Below are 24,200 nucleotides of genomic sequence, written 5' to 3' on the forward strand. Positions count from 1 at the left end.
TGTAATATATATTATGTAGGTTAGGTTATTTTAATATAATTGCAGTGACTGTTATGGATCTTTCTGACAGACATTCTAATGCTAATTGAAAGAAAAGATGAATTATTTGTTGCAAGCTTATAATGTATAACGTACTACAGCAAATACTGGATAAAAAGTAAGATTATCCCTGTGCTCTAGGACCTCAAGCTCCCAAAATGAAGGATGCTTTTTCAACAGTATGACTCCATTGAGACGTTTATGTTGCAAAGGGCAATGTGCATATACCACATTAAAAAAGCCGTCTTCCTGAAATTGACCAGTGACCCCAGCTATGACGTGTAGCATCGTTATAGATAAACCATGTTACTCTATGACATTCTGGGTGTAAATTCCATAAAACCATTCTATCCAATCGTAGCTAGGTATCTTTTGATGACTTTACCATGTAAAGAATATTCTTTCTTCATTTATTTATGGTGACTCACTTTAATCTAAATCACACAAGTAACCAAGTTTTTCACCTATAGAAGAAACCCAACTATCATCTTAAGAGTGTTTAGACCTCTCTTTAAGGGTCTCATGATTTTTATCCCCCACCTTCCCTGGTGAAGGGGGCTCTGGGAGGACAGAGAAAGAAGTCATAGTTGAATTCATATTCTAATTGTGATTGGAGCAAAAATTTGGAGTCATTTAAGGTTAAATTGTAAAAGTTAATACAAACGCAGGGCATTTGGAAAAAAACATATATCTCCACCAGGGAGCAGATGCTTTCTAGTTTTACAATGCTATGCATTCATTTTAAATGCACAATCATATGTTCAGGCCACATCCCATCCAGCTGTCCTTTACTTCAATCTTCTATAGGGCTCTAAGATTTCTTGGAGTTTAGTGAACTACCTCTCAAATTGATAAGGGCCAAGTAATTCTGTCCCTGGCATAAAAATAGAAGCCTTGCTATTTAGTGAAAGGTATTTGCCAGCATATGTTACCCTTCCTACCTCAGTCTATTTATCACATAAATGACCATCCTATGAAATTGTGGTTTTTCCCAAATAACTCATATTCTTCCTTTATGAACTTCAACTTCTAAAAAAGGAGACATATTTTCCCAGTGAAAATAACCAGCAAATATAGAAGTTAAATTTCACCAAAAGAAACTAATATTAAATGTATTAAAGTCTTAAAATGTGAAACACAAAGTGGAATTTTTCATGGTATTTCCAAAAACTGACCACCTCAAAAGAACAGTACCATAAGCACATCCCCTTGAAAATAAAAAAAAAACCCAACATTTATTCTAAAACTATTTAAGAAATGAGCAATGCATCACTGTCAGGAAGGTGTATTAGTGAAACTTAATCTAGTAAGCTCATGTACCATATAGTAAAAGCATGCCAAGACACTCTTCTCATCTAATCTGTAATGAACAGGCTGCCAGGGAAAATATGAATATTCAGTTTCCTAGTTCACAGTGGTGCAGTCTGAAGTAGACTCCACTTTTTTCTGAATGAAGGAGGCAGGCAATATTATTTAATATGAAAGTCAATACCTATTGTTACGTGATTTCTCAAAATTAGAATGTTGTATCTTGATTTTTAATAACATACATGCACCAATATTCTTAAACTGAATGCTTTTTCCATAACACTTTGTTTGCATTCATTTCTTACTTGCTAGAGAGCTGACTTGTTGCTAGGTTACTCATGGGTGCTAAGCTACAGGCAATTATGTTTATGAGGAAAGCAAAGAGAAAACCATTAACAATAAACCCTATGACTTATGTACAGATAGAGGAACTATAAAATATGTAAATGTTAAGTGCATAATGAACAGAATAAAAAATACATATTTGATTTATGCACTAGCCTTTCAAACAAATGTTTTATAGTAATGTAAAAATGAATTGAGATTTTTCTTCAAGTTTTCTTTTACACTGTCACTTATGAAAGGGAGTTCTTTCTGAATGACTGAAGAGTGAATCATTATTTTTAATTGTAAAATATTGGGAAAGCTATGAGTTCTACCATTTTATGGTCAAGGTTTGTTTTCTGGCTAATCAAGATTGATTTGTCACCTAGGAAGCAAACCTTTCTTCCACATTACAAACATAATATCTTTTTTGATAAAAAATTAAATCTATTAAGTAATATTTAAAAATGTATCTTTCCCCTTACCCTAGTATTGTGCTATCCAAGGTTAATGATTGGGCATGTAGTCTTTCATCTTTTTCACTGTTCTTAAAAATAAATTTTGAGATATAAATATATATGAGTATGTATGTGTATCTGTAAACCTATATACATATCTATAATAGATTATACCATACCCTTCCATCCTCATATGTTTGTATTTGATTTATATCCCTGTTTTCATCATTGTCTTAAAATACTTCATCTCCTGGATTATTGCAAATACTAAATTTGTCTCTTGAGACTGGTTGTGCCTTAATGTCTTTTCAATGTTCTCAAATGCACATTATAAACAAAGAATTATCCATTCTTGTGTGCACTTGGATGAATGATATACAATTTGTAGGGGTGATGTTAGGATTAACTGAGAATATACAAAGCCCTCAGCATAATTCTTGCTCAGTAAGTCATACTATTATTTTATGCTTACCAACTACCCTGAGTTCTTAAAATCGTTCCTGTTCAACTTAAGATTTGTCCTTGGGATAGGGAAAGATTAAATATAGGTGAGGTTGAACTAGTCATAGCTGTCAGGAAAGACAAACAACATGGGGTAAGGAATCAGAGTGTTTGAAAACTCCCCAAATCCAAAAGCAAATAAGGAAGGTGTGATACATTTGGCAGACTGATTTTTGTTATGTTTTCTTCATTTTGTGCTCACTGGATTGAGAAGTGATTTTGAGAACACTGATAAAATATCAAAGGACAAAAAGTTCCTTTAAGGCAAACCTTGATTCTATACTATCTGGGACTTACCCCATCTCATTATCTCTAGAACAACCAACCTCAAATGAAGCAATAAAATCTCACCTTGAATTACATTCCTGTTTTACTAACTCATTCAAACATCTTGCTACCAGGTAGACAAAACCAATTTCCAGCAGTTAGTGATTATTCAGTTGGAGGAACAACCAGAAGACTGTTGTTCGCTGCAGAGCAAGACGATATATCAAGCAATAAAAGGTAAACACTTAAATATTAAATGTTGTGTCAACAGATATTGCCTTTACTAGATTATAGTATAAATAAGGACAGGCAAACAAAATTTCAGCAAAATTCATTAATGAATTCATTAATTCATAAATATTAGTGACAAAAATGACTTTGTCACTAATATTTCATGTGCCCATACTGTAAAAACCTACATTAATTGACTCAGTTATTCACCCACATATATTAAGCAGTATCCTGAAAAATAATTATATAAAAAATGGAGACAGTAGAAGTTCTCACCACTAAGAGCAAATCTAAGCAGTAATTTTTAAAAATATGTATCCTTATTTATTACTTCAGGCCAATACTACAACCTAGAGAAATAAAATTCTCTCTAGCCTTGAAGCTAGTAAGTTTATCAATGTCTTAATATAAAGCTAGATACTGTTATTCATTTGCTTAGATGAAACACAAATGCAAGAACAATTTTTAAACTTCCCCACTGATAGGACATAACATATAGAGAAACCATCTTGAAATATTGACTCTGATTAATTGCAGACATACTTTCCCCAACCAAAAAAAAAAATGCAATAAGTGAATAGGTGATTAAACTACTGAATATATTAGGGCTAGAAGAGATACATTTTAGAAATTATAGAAATAATTGAAGCAGAATATAAGGAAGGCTGTTAGGATTTTATTTAATCTGAAAAATCACTTTGCCAGTCCACAATGCCTATTTGTGACTGAATTAGTTATTTCAGGTTATTTCAAGTATAGTTAATTTCCATCTAATGTGGTATGGCAAATGCAAGTCCCTTGTACCCTGTGATTATATGATCCAAAGTACAGTACTTATGAAAAGAAACGTGCAAAGGTGACAAATTTATTTTATAGCATTTATTTAGTAAGAATCTCTTCCATTTACTTGATTATATAAACATTTTTATTATTTTGGGAAACAATGTTTTTAAATTACTGACCACCTCAAATTTTAACATACTAACAAAATGTTTAAATCTATGATGTTTAAAATATATTCTGATATAATTAACTGACTTTCTCAGATGAAATTCAACTGAAAGAATGCAATGACTTTCTTCACAGAATTGGAAAAAACTACTTTAAAGTTCATATGGAACCAAAAAAGAGCCCGCATCGCCAAGTCAATCCTAAGCCAAAAGAACAAAACTGGAGGCATCATGCTACCTGACTTCAAACTATACTACAAGGCTATAGTAACCAAAACAGCATGGTACTGGCACCAAAACAGAGACATAGATCAATGGAACAGAACAGAGCCCTCAGGAATAATGCCACATATCTACAACTATCTGATCTTTGACAAATCTGACAAAAACAAGCAATGGGGAAAGGATTCCCTATTTAATAAATGGTTCTGGGAAAACTGGTTAGCCATATGTAGAAAGCTGAAACTGGATCCCTTCCTTACACCTTATAAAAAAATTAATTCAAGATGTATTAAAGACTTAAATGTTAGACCTAAAACCATAAAAACTCTAGAAGAAAACCTAGGCAATACCATTCAGGCCATAGGCATGGGCAAGGACTTCATGACTAAAACACCAAAAGCAATGGCAACAAAAGCCAAAATTGACAAATGGGATCTAATTAAACTAAAGAGCTTCTGCACAGCAAAAGAAACTACCATCAGAGTGAACAGGCAACCTACAAAATGGGAGAAAATTTTCGCAACCTACTCATCTGACAAAGGGCTAATATCCAGAATCTACAATGAACTCAAACAAATTTACAAGAAAAAAACAAACAACCCCATCAAAAAGTGGGCAAAGGACATGAACAGACACTTCTCAAAAGAAGACATTTATGCAGCCAAAAAACACATGAAAAAATGCTCATCATCACTGGCCATCAGAAAAATGCAAATCAAAACCACAATGAGATACCATCTCACACCAGTTAGAATGGCGATCATTTAAAAGTCGGAAAACAACAGGTGGTGGAGAGGATGTGGAGAAATAGGAACACTTTTACACTGTTGGTGGGACTGTAAACTAGTTCAACCATTGTGGAAGTCAGTGTGGCGATTCCTCAGGGATCTAGAACTAGAAATACCATTTGACCCAGCCATCCCATTACTGGGTATACACCCAAAGGACTATAAATCATGCTGCTATAAAGACACATGCACACGTATGTTTATTGTGGCACTATTCACAATAGCAAAGACTTGGAACCGACCCAAATGTCCAACAACGATAGACTGGATTAAGAAAATGTGGCACATATACACCATGGAATACCACACAGCCATAAAAAATGATGAGTTCATGTCCTTTGTAGGGACATGGATGAAACTGGAAACCATCATTCTCAGTAAACTATCACAAGGACAAAAAACCAAACACCGCATGTTCTCACTCATAGGTGGGAATTGAACAATGAGAACACATGGGCACTGGAAGGGGAACATCACACTCCAGAGACTGTTGTGGGGTGGGGGGAGTGGGGAGGGACAGCATTAGGAGATATACCTAATGCTAAATGATGAGTTAATGGGTGCAGCACACCAACACGGCACATGTATACATATGTAACTAACCTGCACATTGTGCGCATGTACCCTAAAACTTAAAGTATAATAATAAAAAAATGCATTTTAACAGATAACTTCTCAATGTTTTAAAACATTAATTTCCGTTTTTCAGTATGAGACTTATAAATGCACTGGCTAAACTTTGTTACAAAGTAAACTAACAACTAAAAGGTGATGGCCCCTCTATTTTGTGTTATCATCAGCAAAGGCAGTAACAACTTAAGGACTTTTTTCCAGAAATACCATATATTTATTGGTTATAAAAAGTAGCAGGATTTGTGGCCTACATTTTCTTGTCTAAAAAATGGCTATAAATGTGAATTATAACTACCTATTAGCCAAAAAATTAAACTCATATTGGAGTAATCATTCAGAACTGGTCACATTGAAGATTCATAGGATAAGTTCACAAGGCAGAAATTAGCCTTTTTCTTCATTCAAAAATCTAAATGGGCTCTAAATCACCATCCCATCCCCAGCATGAATGGATTAGTGTATGAAATTGCACAAATAGAATTCAATTCACTTAGAATTTTACCATCTCTTTAATGGCTTCTTGAAATGGAAAGGAAATAGTGGAACAACCAAAAGTTACTCCACTAAACATCTTATCAATTAAGAGGCAACTGTCATTTGGACAGGAAGAGAAGAAAACAGCTGAGTTATATTAAAAGTTGTGATGACCAGCATGATCTATTTTACACCTTAACAGGAAACTCATTTATGATAGAAGCCAATTACTTACGGTGTCAAGGCTGTGGAGAGGTTTTCCAATCTGCATAAAGTGAGTTACACTTCGTACTTAGTAGCTGTGGGAGCAAAACCCCTCAAACAGTAATGGCTGAGCCCCAATGTTAAAAAGAGAGCAGTGCCCTCTCTTGAAATTCCATTATTTGCTAGTCATCATGCTGGAAAGTTGCAGAAGACTATGATATGCCATCTGCTCAGATTTTACTATTTTTTTTTCTTCTAAGTTAGTTAGATTTTTTAAAGAAAGATTTATAGTGTACGTGCACATATACACACACACACATAAATGGTGACAAAACAAGACCAAAATAAAAGCAAAACACAACCAACAATAAACAATAACAAAGCATGTATATGATACCACAACACCTATGTTTCTGAAGTAGACAGAAATAATTACCAAAAAACTAACCACCTGTAATAATCATTGACATGATTCTACTTTATATCACAATTACCTAAAAACTCAAAACAGTAAAATCCCCCTCAAATCTGTGTCTTTTCACACTAGCCAAGTGAAGAGAAATGCTGAACAATGTACCAGGTGAATGTTCTAAAAGCACTTACTTGAGTCTGTCATGTGAGTCACAGACTCAATTCGCCTTTATTTACTGGGAGCAGATTCAGTTTCATTGACACCAAAAATACAAAAAAGAAATTAATCTCAATTAAACTTGCAAAGTAGGGGGTGCAAAATGTCCCACTGAGATGAAGGTACAAAATACCAGAACTTTTTTTTCTTTTTTTTTGAGACGGAGTCTCGCTCTGTCACTAGGCTGGAGTGCAGTGGTGTAACCTCTGCTCACTGCAACCTCCGTCACCCGGGTTCAAGGGATCTTCCTGCCTCAGCCTCCCGAGTAGCTGGGACTATAGGTGCCTGCCACCACGGCCAGCAATTTTTTTGTATTTTTAGTACAGACGAGTTTCAACATGTTGGCCACGAGGATCCCAATCTCTTGAACCTCGTGATCAAACCACCTCGTCCTCCCAAAGTGCTGGCATTACAGGCCTGAGCTACTGTGCCCGGCCAATACCAGAACATTTCATAAAATGCGCACATCCACACACGCATGCATGAGCATAACTGTAGATTAAACCTAATATAAGAAGAAATAAACTTGACTTTTACTTAATATACAGACTAACCAAACTTCATACATTCATCACCACCAGATGTCCTAACGGAGGAGCTGGAGTTCCACAGTGCAAAGAGTTTCACATTGTCACCTCAACAGTTAGGATGATTCCAGCACAATACAACATATAGCTATTTTTCTGTGCCAGGTTACATGGATTTATGAATTATATCATCTTACAGAAAAGAAATTTTATAATACTTTCCAATATGATGGGGAGTGACTAAAAAAATATTTTGTGCTATATAGATGTTTGCTGGTTATTTCATAGCAAGGTACTTAAAAGTTGTCAAACTTAAATGAGTTATGTATTTTCTTTTACAAAAAGACAAAAGTGCTGTCCTTTTCTGTGAAGACAAGTAGCTGCAAATAGTGTGCTATTCAATAGCTATTTTGGGATATGAGAAACAAAAATATTTTAATCTGTACCATCAAGATAAAAGTGATGTTTTTGCAATGCAAGAGAAAAGAAATTGTTTTTCAAGGAAAGATATGCCATGCCAACTATTTTTAAAGACAGATGTTTGGAAATGTTTCTATCATCACATGACATTACACTCAAAAGACAGAAATTCATGACCTATTCCAACTGTCATAATTCCCTACTTTAAAATCCCAGCAACAGAATTTTCCATCTGTAAAATAATCTGCCAAAAGAACAGTTGCAGAGGGTTTTAAGCCCATTTGTTAAAAATATAAAAATGCAACACCTTTTCATTGGTTTTTAGAATGAACTGATAGACATCAGAGAAAATGGTAATTTACCTGCTGAATTTTACCAAAAGCCTTTACAGAACTGAGGGATAGCATTACAAAATAAGGCTCATGATTTATAATCAGCTAATGATGTAACTTCTCCAGGATCCTGTGTGGTGTCATTTTTGGCTATGACTATTTTTAAGATAAAGATTATAAATAAACTGATCTTGAAATTGCTGTATTTCAAAGTGTTAAATCAGCATTTTAAAGAATAAGGAAGAGTCAGTCAAAGAACTCTCAAAAAAATGATTAATAACATTTCTAATAAGAGCAAAACAATGTAAATGTAATTCATAAATAAAAAAATTATTTTAACACATCTTTAGTTCACCTTAATATTTCTATTAGAATGTTCTACAATACACATAATTTTAGTGATTTAGTTCATTAATATAATTATAAGTAAAACAGGGTACATGTTTTAAAAATTAAGATGTACAATAAAAAGTGTAGAGATCATAAAGCTGATAGAAACTACTTTATTTCTAAAAAAGAAGCTATTTCCTTAAATTCTCTCCAATGTGCCACACTTACTCTCCTGAAAAGGTGAGAAAGCAGTTTATCAATATCTAGATATTAGATTCTATTCTGACTATGATAATTCTCAAGCTTTTCCTTTTCCATCACGCACTACTGAAGCTGCCCATATCCTACAGAAACAATTTCTTAGAATGCCTTCCAAGCCATGTATGATTTTGTCTCAGACTATTATTCCCTTGTTGCTTTCCTCCACAGAATCTGTTCTTTGGTCACAATGAACTTCCAGTTCCACTCCCAGCAGGTCTCCATAAGAACAACTGCTAGCATGCCTTTACTGCCCATTATGTACCAGGCAATTTACATGCATTATCTTGAATCCTTATAATAAGTTCTCATATTCAGCACTATAACCTCTGTAATGATGAAATAAAACCCCAGAAAAAATAGGTAACTTGCTGAAGGACACATCAATAGTAAGAGGGGGAATCAGTATTCAAATAGAGACCTGACTGACACCAAGCTTGGCTCTGTTAATTTAGACTGCCTTTTAGAGAGAGGAGACCCAGCTGCCTGTCTGTATGCTGGAAAGCCTAGGAGACCCTATTCATATTAAAAAAATGAGAAGGCAGACTGTCTGAAAACATACCTACAATAACCAAGAATGTTCAGTTTTTATGCAAACAAAACACTCGTTTTGCACCATGAAAGGGCATGAGCTGTGGCTGCATATGTTCTGGGTACAACACTAACTCCTACTTCTAAGGGCTTCTCTAATTGCTTGTGCAAAACAGTCTTGCATGGTCCAATTTGCCCAGCCTAATTAATATTCTTATTTCTATGCTAGAATATTTCGCTTATGGCCATTTCAGTTTTACAGTTTAAAAAACCACTGAAACCTTCTTTGCCAGAGACACCCTTTGTTCTCACTTTATTCTTTCACAGAACTTTCTTACTGTAGTCTCAAGGTTGCCAGTATCTACAGCTGACCAGCAACCTTGGTTATCTTCTCTAAAATTAATCAGTTAAATACAATCTATGCACCTATGACACACCATTTAACTGTAACTCTGACCTCAGCCAAATTTCCAGACTCTGAGATCACACTGCTGTTTAAATAAAAAATACAGCATTCTTAACTTCTTTTTCCTCATAATCGATATCAGTCATTCTTAATTTTTTCTTTTTCCTCATCAACGATATCCAATCTATCATCAGATTTTAGCTACAATTTTATCTTGAATGGAAATACTTATTTCTGCTGCCACTCCTTTGTCAAGGAAATGATCATTTTCCACAAGAAACTGCAAGATTCTCCAGCTGGCCTCTGTGCTTTCATATTGCTACCATCTCTCTCTTTGCCCAACTAGGGTAAGTTGTCTTTTTTTTAATTGTGGTAAAAAAAAAATACATAACCTAAATTTATCATTTTAACAATTTTCAAGGATGCACTTTGATGGCATTAAGTACACTGACCCTGTTATACAATCAGCACTACCATCCATTCTTGAACTTTTTCATCACCCCGAACTGAAACTATATATAGAAAAGTCCTCAAACAATGTTTTACTCAATGCGGTTTCGTTATGAAGATGATGATAAAAAAAATAAATTCCCAGCTGGGGCCACTGTTTGTGTGGAGACTGCATGTTCTCCCCATGTTTGTGTGAGCTTCCTCTGGGTATTTAGGTGTCCTCCTATATCCCAGAGATGTGCCTGTTAGGAACCCGCATGTCTAAATGACCCCAGTCAGAGTGAGGGAGGGTGTGAGTGCACCCTGCAAGGGGATGGCATCCTGTCCAGGGTCTGTTCACACCTTGTGCCCTAAGCTGCTGGATAGGCTCTGGCCATCTGTGATTCTAAGCTGGAATAACTGGATACATAATTATCTTGCTTTTTATTAATCTTAAATGTATGTATAGCTTACATTTATTTCAATGTTTAATATCAGAAGTGTTTTGGTCTTTATTTAGAAGTCTGGTGATGTTTTTTGTGACCAGAAATATGCTGTAGGAACTTAACTCTTACTCATATCAATTAGCCTATGGTAAAATTGGTTATGTTACACAGCATTTTACTTAAAGATGAAGTTTTCAAGAGCGTATCTATGATGACATTAAATAAAGACTTGCTGTGATCATTAAACAGTGACTCCAGATTATTGCTTCTCCCAGCCTCTGGTAACTACAGTTGACTGCTGAACAACATGGGTTTCAATCCATTTATATGTATATTTTTTCAATAAATACATTGGAAAATTTGGGGGAAAGTTTCAACAATTTGAAAAACCTCACAGATGTACCATATATCCTGGAAATATCAAAAACTCTAAAATTTAGATATGTCATGAATGTATAAAACATGTGGTAACTCATCTATTTTATCATTTACTACCAAAAAATATACACAAATCTATTATAAAAAGTTAAAACATATTAAAACGTAGGCACACAAATAGACTGTATATGGTGTTATTCCTAATTGAGAGAAATGTAAATAAACACAGATGCAGCATTAAATAATAACTGCATAAAATTAACTGTAGTACATATTGTACTACTGTGATAATATTGTAGCCACCTCCTGTTGCTATTGCAGTGAGCCCAAATGTTGTATCTGCTGAAAACGCTATGTGATGCAAATCATTTCTGTGTGAGAAGTTGTCTCTCCACTTAATTGCATATCTCAGTAAAAAAGTGATCTCTTGCTGTCCTCACTTATTTTTATTGTGTTTACTGCAATACCGTAAACCTTGAATAATACCATGGGACCCATACAAAGTGCTGCTAGTGATGCTGGAAGCACTTCTCAGAAGTAGAGGAAAGTCATGGCATTACAAGAAACAGTTGAATTGCTTGTGAATTGCTTCACTTGTAGCACAGATTGATGTCTGCAGCTGAGGCTACCCGTCATTTCAAGGTAAATGAATTCAGAGTAAGGACCACTGCAAAAAAAAAAAAAAAAAAAAAAAGGAAAAAGGAAAGAAAGATAAGGAAATCCATGAGGTGTTGCTGCAGCTATGCCAGTAGGCATAAAAGCCTTGCACTTTTTGCAAAATATCTTTTAATCTCTAATTGAAAAAGGAGCTTGTATGTGGGTGCAGGATTACTCTAAGAAAGCCTTGTCTATAGATTATAACATGATTTGAGAAAAACTGAAGTCATTACATGACAAAATTAAAGCAAAAGGAAGGGGAAGGTTCTAAAGCTGGAGAATTTAATGCCAGCAAAGGATGGTTTGATACTTTTAGAAAAAGGTTTGGCTTGCAAAATGTCAAAATAACAGGATAAGTAGCTTCTGCTGATAATGAAGCAGGAGACTAGTTCTTAGATGTCTTGAAGAAAATCATTGAGAAGAAAACATAGTTGCCTGTATATGGTTTTAATGTAGATGAAAAAGTGCCCTATTCTGGAAAAAATATCACAAAGAACATTTATTAGTAAGGAAGAGAACCGGGCACCAAAATTTCAGGCAGGAAGAACTGGGCTAACTCTACTGTTTTGTGCAAATGTAGTTGGGTTTATGATCAGGACTGCCCATGTACTAAAAGCTGCTACCCCATAAGCCTTAAAGGGAAAAGATAAACACCAGCTGCCAGTATTTTAGTTGTCTAGACAATGAGAATATTGATTGGTTCCATTTATGCTTTGTCCCTGAAGTCAGGAAGTACCTTGCCAGTAAGGCAAGTTCTTCTTCTATTGTTCTTTAAAGTTCTTCTTATATTAGAAAATTTCCTTGGTCACCAAGAACCCCATAAATCCAACAGTGAAGGTGTCAAAGTGATCTACCTGGCCCCAAACAAAACATCTTATCAGGGGGTCATAAAGACCTTTAAGGCTCATTACACATGGTACTCTATGGAAAGGATTGCCAGTGCTATTGAACAGATCCCCAATAGAGAGAAAATCATGAGAGTCTAGAAGAATCACACCATGAAAGATGCCATCATTGTTATATAAAGAACCATCAATCTTGAAACAATAAATTCTTGCTGGAGAAAACTGTGTACACAGATGTTGTGCATGACTTCACAGGATTTATGATGCAGCCAATCAAGGAAATCATGAAAGAGGTTGTAGATATGGCAAAAAAAAAAAAAAAAAAAAAAAAAAAAAAGAAGAGGAGAGGGAATGTACTCAAGATATGGATCTTGGAGAAATTCAAGAGCTGACAGATACCACACCAGAATTAACAGAAAACGACTTAATAGTGATGAGTGCATCTGAACCATGCCAGATGAGGAAGCAGACATAAAAGAAGCTATGCTGGAAAACAAACTGATATTAGACAATCTAGTAGAAGGCTTCCATTTATTCAAAACTATGGGCTTTTCTATGAAGCAAGCACTGAAGCTAAAGCAATCAGTGGAGGAAGGATTGATACTATATAAAAACATTTTTAGAGAAAAGGCAAAATAATTAGAAAATGTATTTCTGTAAAGTTACACTGAGTGTGCCTGCATCTCCTGCCTCCCCTTCCACTTCCTGTACCTCTTCTGCCTCTGCCACCCTTGCAAACAGCATGACCAACCCCTTCTCTTCCTCCTCCTCAACATACTCAACTTGATGATGAAGAGGACGAAGACCTTTATGATGAGTTACTTCCACTTAATAAAAAATAAATATATTTTTCTTCCATATGATTTTCTTAATAACATTTTCCTTTTGCTTACTTATTGTTAGAATACAGTATACAATACCTATAACATGCAAATATGGGTTAATCAACTGTTTATATTATTGGTAAGACTTCGGGTCAACAGGAGGCTATTGGTAGTTAAGTTTTGGGGAAGTCAAATGTTATATGCCAATTTTTGACTACATGGGGATCTGTGCCCCAATCCCTGAATTGTTCAAAGGTAAAATGTATTACTCTACTTTCTCTATGTATTTGACTACTCTACGTAACTCGTATAAGTAGATTCATTATAATATTTGTCCTTTTTTGTCTGGCTTATTTTATTTAGAATACTAATATTTTCAATGGTCATCCATGTTGCAGTGTGTAGAATGTAGCATTTTTAAGACCAAATAATATCCCATTACATGTATATACCACATTTTATTTATCCACTCATCTATCTAAGAATGTTATGGACTGAATGTTTGTGTCTGTCAACATTCATATGTTGAAATCCTAACCCCAAGGTGATAAAATTAGGAGGTAGGGCCTTTGGGAGGGTAATTAGCCCTCATGAATGGGATGCCCTTATAAAACAGACCTCAGAGAGCTCTCTATCCCTCTTTCCAGCAGTGAGTATACTACAAGAAGTTGGCAGTCTACAGCCTGGAAGAGAATCTTTCCTAGACCTCCACCAGGCTGGCACCCTGACCTCAAACTTCCAGCCTCCAAAACTGTGAAATTTCTGCTCTTTATCCGCCACCCAGTCTACGACACTTTTTTATAGCAGCCTGAATTGAGTAAGACAAAGAAACAGAGGGCTTCCCTGACTACTTCACCACTCAAACATATAGCACCCAGTTTATGTCTATTGCTGCACTTATTGAGATCATTACATGGTTGCTTTGTTTATTTATGGTTTTATTTTGTATTTCTATCTATTTTATTCAACACAGTAGGGTCAACACAAACAGCTCCTGGCACATTTTCTGAGCCTGAGTGATACAATTACAAGGGCTCGCTAAGTGGGGCACCCATGTATTAATGCCCAATTGATAACACAATCAACTGTACAAATCATATTTTGCCATTTTCTGCCCACTGGGATTACTACCTGGTTATTTACCACCCTACTCTCCCCCATATACACACACAGCTAGAAAACCAGTAGGAAGTCCAGTGCTCCAAAGGTGGATAACAAATCTCATTTTATCACACATATAGAAAAGATTAGCAGCTTCCCAGGTACATCTGGGAAAGCTCTAGGAAATATACAGCAAGGTACAATAGGAGGTAATAGTGATAATTTAGGCCACTGTTGGGCAAGCACTTGGAAGTTTTTATCTTTGTCTTCTTAGATTCTACCTTCCATCCCCATACCCAGAGATAAAAATCAATGTGGAATTGTTTTACTGCTTGAAAACTGCATTCTGGAAAGTACTAATACTCAATGTAAACAACACACCAAGAGCTTAACATTTATTAAGCCAGGCACAGCACTAATCTCCTTAACACATTAGCTCATATAATTATCACAACAAGCCTACGAGATTGGTATTATTATCTTCATTTTACAAATGAGGAAACAAGTTGAGAAGGGTTAATCAACTTGCCCAGGGCTACAGAATGAGTAGGCAATATCCATGGATACAAGTGTCATTGTAACTTTGAAACAGCTCTTGCTCTTAACAACTTCCAGGAAGCCCAGAAGAGTGGGTGACAAACCTAGCCTTTAGTACATAAGATTAAGGATGATCTACACAGGCCATTCTAGCTCAGAAATCCACTGTCTGGTTTCATACAGCTGAATCTCACCGGTGTACAGGTGGGCCATTTTGCTGGAAGAACAAAATAAAATGCAAACAACAAACAAGTGATATTTTAGAGGTAGACAGCCACAAGGTTGTAAGCTATAAAATATGTTGTAGTTATTATTATTACCATTGTAATCCCGTTTAATTTTTGGTGCATACAGATTTGGGGGCAGAATGCTAGACCCTAGGAAGCAAAGGTAAAAAGTAAGGTATTTGTTATCAAGGAGTTCATAGTTTAACCATCAGAGACACAAGCAGGTGTTGTGATAGGGGTTTGTATGAGTACTACGGGTGCACAATGATAGAGCTCCAAACCTCATGGGGTAGAGCACGAGGAAAAGGGAAATGGAATCGTAAACACGACTTCAAAAGCTCTTCACAAAATGTTAAATCCCTGAGTTCATAAAAAAGTTCCTCTGCCTCTGTTTCATCTTCAAGGTAACCTTCCTAGACCAGGCTCTCTTTTACTTGTACTTGAATATTGCAACACTTTCCTAATTGCCTAATTCATTTCCGTGGCTCTATATTCTTTCAATTTTGACCTACCCTACTAAGTATGGAAAGATTAAGTATCCCAAAATATCATTTCCTTTATTTAACTTCCCTGCTCAAAACACTATGATTGCTATGATTACTATCATTTACTTACCGAAATGGTTTAAAATTCTTTATCCTTGCATTGAGTAAACTTCAAAAATTCATACATATCTACCTTCACAAGCTCAATTCTCCTAAAGGCTTATATACTACCTGGGCATTATCCAAACTGAGTCACAGAATGTGCCTCCTGGGCTTCACCTATGTTCACACTGGCCCCACATCTCCAATGTCCTGTATATACCAAAGGGCCTTGACCAATCAAGTCCTAGTCTTCCTTGAAGTCTCTCTCTTTCCTTAGCTCTGTTTCTCTTGCCTCTTCTCAGAGTCATCATGTGAGAGGTAATGGTGTGTGGTGGGTATAGACACAGGCTTTAAGTATGGAGGACACAGATTCAGGGCCTGAATAAGATGCCTACAAATTATGATCTTGAACAAAGTAAATGGTATTTGCTAAGTTTCAAATTATACATGTACAAAATGAAGACAATGATGATGCTGCCTTACAGGGTTGTGGTGAGAATTCAATAAAATTGGCCCTACAAGAATTCCTAGCACAGGGAATAGCACAAAACAGCTCAAAACAGTAGATAAAAATTATATATCTTTCCATGCTGCAGTTATATATCTAACATAATAATATTGCCAAAATATCTAAAGAATATATGACAATTTTAGGTAACAGATTTGTTAAATTTATTAACAAAAATATCTATGATAGCTATACCCACAAAGAAGAAAGCAAAACAAACAAAAAATGTCCCTCTGCTACAGCATTATTACTAATTACCATCTCATGAGCCTGTCTGAGATTTCATCACTTTAGGAAAAGTGATGAAATACTATGAATACTAATATATTCATATATTAGTAACATTAACACTTAAGGGAAAAAGAATAGAAAATAAGGTAATGCCAATGGCGGAATTAATGTAGATTATGTATACTCTACTATCTGGTATAACTGCCATATAACTGACTTTTCTGAATTTCCTAAAACTTAGAGCAAAGATAGAAGAATGATCAGTTATAAGATCAATTATAACAGTCATAAGACTGATTTACAAAAAGTACAAATATTTTTTCTAGTCCCAGTCCTAGATGCTATTTTCCCCATGAGCTTTCTGAGCCTATGGCCCTGAGGCTAGGTATTAACTTTGATGTCATAATTACATACCAAAGAAGCAGCAGTCTAGAAAAAGGAGTAATCACTTAGAATAGTAAAAATTAATCATAAATATCAAATTGGAAAATAAATGACTGTTCCTTCTCTTTCTGTTTCCTGATGCTTCTTCCTTCCCATCCCTCAAAAACCATATTCCAACTGTTTGGAAATGATCTACCTATTCTAATCTCTCTTCACTTAGAGAACTCATCTTCTCCTGAGGGTACTACTAGTAATTCAACCTCTCTGATTCTAACAAGCGCCTAACAGACTGTAGTTTTTCCATATATGAAAGCTGGTAATAACAACAACGGCGATAACAACAAAAGCAACAACAACAATAATGTCTCCAATACCTAAACGCGATGACTCCTCCATGTATAGCTCAAGATGAACTCTCTCCAGAACTCCAGAAATATCTATCACGTTTTCCAGCAAACATTTACATCTACATGTCTCCATGGGCCTCTCACATTCATCAGGCAAAAAACTGAAACTTTTATCACTTTTAATTTGGTTCCAAATGCAGGCAAAACATAGCCCAGTCTTCTGTTATTTATATAGGTAAATGAAACCATTCCAATCCATCAAATTTCAAATCTGAAAATTATCTAAAATACATTTCTTTTTCTTATCTTTCTCAACTTATAAACCAGTCTACACACCCAACTGCTTGTGTACAGTGAATACAACTAAGACTCATCTCTATCTCACTATCCTCAGGCTCAGCTGAATACCTCAACCTTTTAGTTTTTTTTCATTATATTTTAATGAACAAAACTTAGGTCTATTCATAGTGTTTAACATGATGTTTTGAAGTAAGTATATATATGGAATGACTAAATCAATGTAATTAATATGTACATTATCTCACATATTTATCATTTATTTGTGATGAGAACATTAAAAATTTACTCTCTGAGCAATTTCCAAGTATAAATTGTCAGCTTATTAACTATAGTTATCATGTTGTATAATTGATCGCTTGAACTTATTCCTCTTGTCTAACTGAAACGTTGTGACAAGGATCTTAACCTTTTTAAACTGAAAAACAGTAGTGACCTCCTAACATGTCCCCCATCTCTAGTCCTGATTCAGCTCCCTGTTTACTGCCAGTGTGATAATCTTTATAGAGCCTTCCAAACACTTGAAGAAGAGAACATAGAATAAGTGAGCCTCCTTCAGTGAAGGAACTATCATTCTAAACCTTAAATCTGAAAAGGTACCCTCAGATAATAAATTAGTGACACATTTCATTATTGAATAGATAGAAATTTAAATTAAGAGGTGGCAACTGAGGCCGGGCGCTGTGGCTCACACCTGTAATCCCAGCACCTTGGGAGGCCAAGGTGGATCACGAGGTCAGGGGTTCGAGACCAGCCTGACCAACATGGTGAAACCCCATCTTTACTAAAAACACACACAAAAAAATTAGCTGGGCGTGGTGGTGGGCACCTATAATCCCAGCTACTCAGGAGGCTGAGGCAGCAGAATTGCTTGAACTCAAGAGGCGGAGGTTGCAGTGAGCTGAGATCGCATTCCAGCCTGGATGACAGAGTGAGACTCTGTCTAAAAAAAAAAAAAAAAAAAAGTAGCAACTGAATCTAAGAGCATATTTTAATGCTATTTACTTTCCATTTGTCCTTCTAAGATTTGTTTGTCCTCCTCAGCTCTGCAGAGGCTAGAGAGGGTAACCTGTATGGACTGTACTGCCCAGGATCCCTTGCCATTTGACTTTCAGTTGGATTGAGACAATAGGAAGCTCTATCCACACAGAAAAGAAGACAAAAGAAAGAACAGGTTGAGCTACTCATGCCCCCTCCCTAACCTCAATGCTGTTCTCTATGGTGCCACGTTTCTTGGGCGTTAATTACCTTTCCATGACACCAGATCTCACCAGGCTCTGAAACTAAGTGACCTTCCTTTCCCCTCCTACTCCTAAGAATAGTGATGACTTCTTGCTATTCTTAATCTCAGTAGAGTTCACCATCTCCTGTAGTTTTTCTTAACTGCCCCTAAATCTCAGGAAATAGTTCCAGACTGAATGTTTTTTTGACTAGACACTTTAGAGTGTGCAGCCTTTTTCGTGCTAGGATTCTGACGGACATGTATGGCTAATAGATATGCCAATTTGAGTGTATTCCATGAACCAAAAAAACAGCAGTATAGGATCATCTTTACATATCATCTTGATAGCCTTTAGAAAAACCATCAGATAATGACCATGCATGCTCAAAATATTTGGTAGGATTTTGCATATATTTGTGGCACCTGAAAGTCATTTTCACAGAAGAAGAATTACATATTTTATCACAAAAGACAATTTTAATCTAGAGCAGTGTTTTTCAAACTGTGGTGCACAGACTGGTATGTCTCTGAGGTCTGAGATAAACAAAAAATAAGACAGCATTAGGAGATATACCTAATGCTAAATGACGAGTTAATGGGTGCAGGAAATCAACATGGCACATGGATACATATGTAACAAACCTGCACATTGTGCACATGTACCCTAAAACCTAAAGTATAATAAAAAAAAAAAAAGAGTAAGCTTTTAGAAACTGTTCTAGTAATCTGGCATTAGGTACTATTTTTACTGTGTTTTACAAAAGCATTGATCCATTATAAACTATAAAATTAAAAGTTCTTCATGACAGTTTTTAAAAAAATTAAAATAATCATAAACTTGTAAAAATTGGTTAAATAACAAAGTTTTAATTTTTCTGAACCATTGAGAGTAAACTGCCAATGAAAGAATGCTTCAATACCCTGAATATTGTATTTCATATAAACATAAACATTTTCCTACAAAGCTAAATATAACTATCAATGTCAGGAAATTAACATCAATACATTATCATTTAATCATCAGATCCCACTTAAAGTCATACAGTTTTCTCAAAAATATTTTTCATAGCAAAAGAATCCATTTCAAAATCATGAGTTGCCTGTCAATGCCATGCTAGTTTCCTCTGTCTGGAATAGTGCCTCTGTCCTTCCTTGACTTTCATAATCTTGACACTTCAGAATACTACAAGCCAGTTATTTTGGAGAATGTCTATCAAGTTTGTTTTACTGATATTGTCTCATAATTATATTTTGTTAAATATCATTTTCAGAAATATCTCAATTGATGCTGGGTGCATCTATCAGATGGCATTTGATTTCAGTTTGTCCCATTAATTATAATGTTTACTTTGATCACTTGCTTACAGTGGTATCTGCAAAGTTTCTCCACAGTGAAGTTACATTTTCCCCCTTTGTCAATAATAACAATTTCATTGGATATATACTTTGAATTATATAAATATCTGGTTCCTCCAGTAACTTCAAATTATTTACTTTTATATTTATATATATGTGGACTTATTGTTTGCTATTTTATTAAATGGATTATAATATGTAACTATCATTACTTATTTTGGTGCTTATCTCTCTCTGACTCAAACAGCTGAAGACCCTTCAAGCTAGTGTCATTGTTCTTTCAATGTTTTTCTGTAATTCTTCAAGCATTTACTGGCATTTTGACAAAACAAGGTGTTCCAGGATCATCTTCTACTTTGCCCTGAAATCAGTCATTTCTCTAAGAAGCCAGCTGCTTTTAGTAGATAATGGTATTTAGAAGCCAAGATCCAGGCAAAAGATGTATTTATTATTATGTGGTTGTCACTAATCCCAGTTCTCTCAATGTATAAAGCTAAGGAATACATGCATGTATGCATATACATGTTTCTATCTGCCTGTATACACACATACTTACATATACATGCGTCCATTTATATTTACTACTATGGTAACAAATACTCACATATATTTAAATCTATATTCATTCCCATATCTATATCTATACATTTAAAACCATGACTTAATATGAATATCTGTAATATTAATCCACCACAGGGTTCAATAGTTTTCTTCCTTTCTGCACTTCTTACACCCTTCTCCACCAATGTGGAACTGGACTTCATCATCTTAAACCTACTCAGTTATATGATCAATCCTCCTTTACATTACCAATCGCTCATCTGTGCCAGCACCAATTCCCCTGCCCCTGCATGCCACAGATAGTTGAAGATGTTCTCATCTGGAGACATTTTCTTTAAAATTGATCCTTACTATCACTATTTCCACTTGATCCGTACTATCACTATTTCCACTTAATACAAATTTAAAAATAAAAATATGAAAATATGAGTGAGAAAATAGAAATTAACATATTTGAAAATTACATAATTTTGGAGAAAATTCAAATAAATCACATGGCTGAGCCAGTAAGTTAGATGCTTGGAGACACATCTTTCAAATCACAAGTAATGCATATGTCTATATGAACTTGTTTTTCAATTTCCATCACACACAATGCTGCACCTTGGTTCTTTAGTATGCATGACAAAGATGGGCTATACCATTTACTTTTGTTTCATTTGCTTTCTCTGGTCCACTATATTAGGCAAAAGAACTGACTTCTCTTTATCTGCCTATTTTCAGTAAGCAAAACAACCTCTAAGGAAAAAACTTGGAGAGGGGTATTATGTAGATCCATCCTTTCACAACTGAGAGAAGAATTATCAATATCTGAAACACAATATGTTCATTTCTTAAAGTACAGTAGTGGGAAAATATGAACTTTTGATTAAAATATGCATCATTCTAATGATGCACAGGAAGCTAAGCAAATCTCAATGAGCTAAATTAGGAGCAATTTAAATCTATAGTCAGAATGTAGGAGAAATTGAAGGATTTCAATTAAAGGGGACAAAGTTTCAATTGTATGATGAATAAGTTCTTGAGATCTAATATACAGCATGGTGACTTTAGTTAATAATGCACTGTATACTTGAAATATGCTAAAAGAGTAAATCTGAAAATTTCTTACCACATAAGAAAAATTGCTAACTATGCCAGGTGATAGATATGTTAAATAACTTGATAGTGGTAATTGTTTCACAATGTACGTTTATCAAAACATCATGTTGCATACCTTAAATGCATTTAATTTTGATTCATCAATTATACCTCAATAAAACTGGAAAAAATGAAATAAAGATTGACATCAATTTGAAAATATTCACTAAATACAGGCAATATTAATGATGCCTTAATGTCAATAATCCTTCCAGAATATTGACAAAATGCCCTTGTGCTTATACACATGCTCAAGAGAAGCGCTGCACATTAGTCAAAACTTCATAATATGGTATCAGATTAAAATCTAAAGTAAACTACAGAAAAAGACCCAATGGTAGTTCATTATTACAACATTTTAGAAACTCTTAAGAATTGGCTAAGTTTTAAAATAGGTAGCCCATCGTTGTCAGATCATTTATTAAATCAAATCCCTAAGTATTAATGGAGTGTCAACCATACACAAGGATCTCAGGGATTAGAGCAGACCATACAAGACATAAACATCTCCGGCCTCACACAGCTTTCATGCTGGTGAGGTGAGAAAGATAATAAATAATAAATACATATGATGACTAAAAAAGGTATATAGACTATGATAGGAGATAAGAGCCACAGTGGGAAATAAAATAAGGCAGGAAAGAAGGAAGGATCAAGAAAGACAAATTAGCGACAGAATAGCCAAGCATGACCTCACAAAGAAGGTGACATTTTGAATAAACACTGGAAGCAGGAGCATCGCACATCAGACAAATCTTATGATGTGATACTGAATTAACATCATAATTACTGATGTTAATTATGAACCTCCTAGGCAGAGGCAATAGCAATCATAAAGGCAAGACAAGAGTATGCCTGTGGAATGGAGAAAGAAAGGAGAAAGCAAGAGGAGATTAAGTCAAAAAAGTTTCAGAGAGCCAAGAAATGTTACACTATGCAACTTGCTTTAAAGACTGTCTTTGTTGTTGTTGTTGTTGCATGAGACCATGCCCACTGGAGAATGCATGCTTTATTCTTCTATAAGAATTTTATTTGAAAGGTAGCCTGTTGGGATCAGTGTCTCATTCATTTAAAACAGACACCCTCAGCTATGTGACCAACAGCCATTTAAAAGTATTTTGTACAATAACAATGTGCACTGCATTAAAATAAAACTTCAAAATATGGAAGAGTTATTTATAAAAATTTCAATATCTAGTTCTGATCAGTATGCATATCTCAGTGTGGACATTGTAGCTTCAAATGCAGAGCTTTGCATTCCAAACTGTACACTAGCATCCTTAATGCCATTTTCTTATATTGAATCCGAAGAGCTTTGAATTTTTGAGTTGAACTTTTCAGAAGCAGATATATTCATCTTTTGAAAGGAGTCAAAAATAGTCTTTTCATTTTTTTAAATTTCTTCTTATGAAAAATTTCAAAGACAAAAGTAGACAGAATGGTAAATGAATGTAATATATTTATACCACCTTTAATAATTATCAATACATTTACAATCTTGTTTCATCTATACCCCTTACTCACTCCTCTATCCAGTTTATTGTGAAGCAAATCTAAGACATCACAAGCATTATATCAGTTAATTGATTATTTACTTCAGAATCAGCTTTTAATATATACAAATTCTTAAAAATAACCACAATATCATTATCACACCTAAAGAATTCACCATAATTTCTTAATATCTTCAATATCTAGGCAGTTTCCATATTTCCTCAATTATTTTATAATTTATTTTTATAGCTTGCTTTCACTAGAATCCAAATATATTGTGTATGTTGTTATGACTTTTAAGTTTTGTATTTTAGTTTAAAAGAAAGTTTATCTTTCTTTTTATTTCTTCCATTTTTTGTTGTTGAAGGAACCAGACTGTTCTATAGAAATCCCTTTGTCTGTATGTCTAGATTCTGCTGATTACACCTCCACAGTATCACTGACCATGTTCCCCAGTTCCCTTTGTGTCCTGTAAATCGGTAGATCTGGAGAACGGTTCACATTCAGATTGTATGTGTACATGACTTTTTATTTTTTAGTCTGAACATAGGTAGTGTCTACACCATCAGCATGTGTCTCATCAAGGCATTGATAATCATTGCCTATGCACATTTATTCACTAGGAGTTGCAAAGTCCTTATTTCTTGGAGACATAACTATCTGTGAGGATGAAAGAAAAGTGTTATCAACAAAAGGAAGAAGATTCATTTCAGCAAAGTCAATGTAAGGTGGATGCTGCAGCTGAATTGGCTTGTAGTGCTCTGTTCCACCCAAACTATTGTCCAGCGACTTATGATA

General features: G+C 34.9%; 1 protein-coding gene across 3 annotated transcripts in view; it reads right to left on the reverse strand.

Moving 5' to 3' along the window:
• MMP16 (matrix metallopeptidase 16) overlaps positions 1-24,200 on the reverse strand; it is a 313,058-nt gene that overhangs the window by 184,002 nt on the left and 104,856 nt on the right. The window lies entirely within an intron of this gene.

The sequence above is a fragment of the Symphalangus syndactylus genome, chromosome 7, assembly GCF_028878055.3.
Source record: "Symphalangus syndactylus isolate Jambi chromosome 7, NHGRI_mSymSyn1-v2.1_pri, whole genome shotgun sequence".
NCBI classification, from domain to species: domain Eukaryota; kingdom Metazoa; phylum Chordata; class Mammalia; order Primates; family Hylobatidae; genus Symphalangus; species Symphalangus syndactylus.